Here is a 3459-nt window from a genome sequence, read left to right as displayed (position 1 = left end):
AAGGAAAACCTGACTGAAGAATGAGGCCTTTACACTTAAGGGCCTTGGGTCCTCGTGAGGTGGCTCAGGTCTGTAATCACACAACTCTGGGAGGCAGAGGTGGGTCATTTGAAGTCAGGAGTTCGAGACCAGCCTGGCCAACATGGTGAAAGTAAACAACACAAAAGTTAGCCAGGCATGGTGGCGGGCGCCTGTAATCCCAGCTACTCGGGAGGCTGAGGCAGGAGAACCGCTTGAACCCATGGATTGTCAAGAGAAGGAGGCTGCAGTAAGCCGGGATCGCCCACTGCACTCCAGCCTGGGTGACAGAGTGAGGCTCCATCTCAACAAGCGCCTGCCACCATGCCCAGCTAACTTTTGTATTTTTAGTAGAGACAGGGTTTTACCATGTTGGCCAGGCTGCTCTAGAACTCCTGACCTCAGGTGATCCACCCCCCTCAGCCTCCCAAAGTGCTAGGATTACAGGAAAGAGCCACTGCGCCCTGTCAAAAAACCGAAAATCTTAAAGGCCTTTCCCCTTCCCCGCCTGGGCTCAAACAACAGCTGGAGCCGCTCTGCCACACCCCGTCGCGGTTCTGGGGAGCAGGCCGGCTGACTGAGGGCGATCATGGGCCCCGAAAGGGCTGCGGGCGACGCGGGCTCCCAGCTCGGGGCTCGGGGACGAGGGCGAGAGGTGCCAGCAGCCCCCAAGCCAATCCCCGCAAGGAGACAGAGAGACGCGCCCTCCGCCTCCTCCCACCCAAGCCTCCGGCAGTCCAGGCGATTGGGGCGGGCCAGCCACAGGAGAAAGGGGCGCATTCGCCCCGCCTGGGGAACCGGGGCCTCTCCCAGGCAGGCTCCCCTTTGTCCGGGTACTTCCGGAGCCTCCTCTCCGCCCTCGCCCTGCCCTTTGGGGCCGCCGCTGGGCGCTGACACGGACACCGACACAGACACGGACACCTTTCCCTCATCTCCCGCGGGAGGGGCGCTGAAGGTGAGCCTGTGAGAGCCGCTGTTATGGCCGCGACCACCCGGGGGTCCGCTCGGCGGCGCTCTCGCAGCTCCGCCTCTTCCCGCTGCCTTGACTCTAGTCGGAGCACGGCAGGAAAACCGCAAGGGACACCGAGGCCTCTGCGGGGAGCTGTGGAGCGGCCCCTGGGCGGCTGCTCCCCTTGTAACGGACTTCACCGACAGGAGGCGCGGCTCCTGTGAAGCGGCAGCTTAAAAGGGCAACAGCACCACCGACCCCGCTGCCGCATGGGAAGGGGCTGCCTCCACCCCGTCCCCCTCCCTCTCACCCCTCACCCCTCACTCCGGCACGCCCCGTGAGCACCCATTTTGGCGGGTGCAGGAGTCCAGAGCAGGTGCGCGCTTCCGGCTGCCCTCTCCTCGCCTTGACCCAACAGTACTGGACCCATCTGGTCCCTTCCTCACACTGGCTGGAGGCTCTGGGCGGCACAACCGCCAATGTGTGTGTGTTTTGGCGGGGAGGCACACCACCAGCTCGTCTGTGTGTGTGTGTGTGTGTGTGTGTGTGTGTGTGTGTGTGTGTGTCTCCCAAGGGAACAGCACTGCTGAGTTCAGGCTGAGTATTAGCTCGTGGGCTGTCAGCAAAATACAGTCACAAGAAGGCTATGTGCTGTTTTGTCTTTTGCAGTGACATCATGTTGGTCATGTTTTATGTTTTTCAGAGTTCATTAGTTTCTGTTTGTTCTCAGTTAATATCCAGCTCAATAGATTGTGTAAGTAGAATACCCCCTAACTGAAAGTCACCTACATAAAATATAGTGAAAAATATGTCACCCACTTAAACTATAGTTGAAAACATGTACTCATTAGTTTTGTGTAGCCATCCCAGGGCTAGACTGCCTGGGTTCAAGTTCCGATTTAGCCACTTGCTGGCTTTGAAATACTTGACAGCTTTGAGCCAAAGTTTGTTTGTTTCTTTCTTTTTTTTTTAAACTTAATCCCAAATGTGATAGTAAGTCTCAGTTTCTTGATCTGAAAAACAGAAATTATTCAATGAGAGCTTATGTGAAAACTTTAAAGGTTTTAAAGCCCCTATCTGGCTCAGGAAAGTCCTCAGCTTTAGCTGTAAAAGTTTTAAAAGCCACTGTGAAGTTTTTAAAGCCACTGCCTGGCTCAGGAAAGCCCTCAGCTTTAGGCATTAATAGCTATGATTATTATTGTGCTAGCTACGCATGTATTAATGAGGCAGGAAAATGCTCAAGGATAACAACCGATACCCAGATTATCTCATTAGACTGAGACAGATGCGTATGCGTGCATGTTCATGTTTTAGCTCAGAGCCATTTGTCTAAAAGGCTGTTGAACTCAGGGGCCCAGGCAGTATCAACTTTATTTTGTAGTGGAGCCATCACTTTTGTTAATCAATGAAATTGACATAACGCTCTTTTTTTGTTTTTAGCACCAGCCCTGTCCCTAGAGTTACCTGTGTCAAGAAGAGCATGCTTCAAGTGGCTGGAGTGAGCAATTCAACTTGTGGAGGAATGAGAAATGATAGTGTTGAGACAAGAAACACAAAACCCCAGGGTAAGGTAGGAATCACTGAAAGTCAGGCAAAGGAACTGGCATCCAGTGATGAGTCAGGCTTTGCCAGCCTCTGGCCCTACAGATGGCTCTTTGGAGAGGAAAAAATGAAGCCAGGCCCGAGGGCAAAGATCGTAAGGGAATGCCGGCAGCTCTAGGCTGTCTATGAGAGTCCAGATTTGCTGCTTCATCCCGGGGCTTTAGGCAAGTCCCCTTTCCTCCCAGAGCTTCAGTCTCCCTTCTATCAAATGATGATGTTCTGCCTTTCTCCTAGGATGGCTGTGGAGATCCAGGGAGACAGTGGCCATAGGGATGCTATGTTAACTGCAGATGCAGCCGTAGGAGCACTTTGCTAACTGCCAACGTGAGTTCAGACTCTTCAGGCTATTTGGCACCCAGGTCTGTGGTGAGGTGTGACATGTGGGATGTAAGGTTTGATGCCTGCTCCGACTCCAGTCTTGCTAACACCCGCTAAACATTTGGCAAATCATGACCCTACCTTGGGGAAAAGGGCAGTCTGGGAGAGCTTCTTCAAGGCAGGCTGGCTTCAATGCAGTCCGGGGCATGACTGAGACAGGCTTACGTGGTGAGGAATTGGAGGGTAACTGGGTAAAGAGCTGCCATGGGCAGAGGTGTAGTGTGGGTCGCATCGAGGATAGCCCCTGGCCAAAGCAGGGAACAGAGACAGAATGAGGAAGAGCTGTGTGGGGCAGGTGGGGCATAGGGTGGAGAACCTTCAAAGTCTGAAGAGTGTGACTTGTTGGGGTTCAATGCTGTAGGCAGTAGGGAGCCATGGAAGGCTCTTAGGTGGAGAAATGACAGCTGGATATTAGTGAGCAAGCCCTGTCTCCATGAGCAGCGTGGGTGGTCCTCTGAGCACACCAGGCACGAGTGTGCAGGGAGCTGGTGCAAATGCCTCTGTGTGCGGGC

This window comes from Piliocolobus tephrosceles, unplaced genomic scaffold, assembly GCF_002776525.5.
Source record: "Piliocolobus tephrosceles isolate RC106 unplaced genomic scaffold, ASM277652v3 unscaffolded_30975, whole genome shotgun sequence".
Taxonomy (NCBI): Eukaryota; Metazoa; Chordata; class Mammalia; order Primates; family Cercopithecidae; genus Piliocolobus; species Piliocolobus tephrosceles.
Note: the sequence above shows the minus strand (reverse complement) of the source record.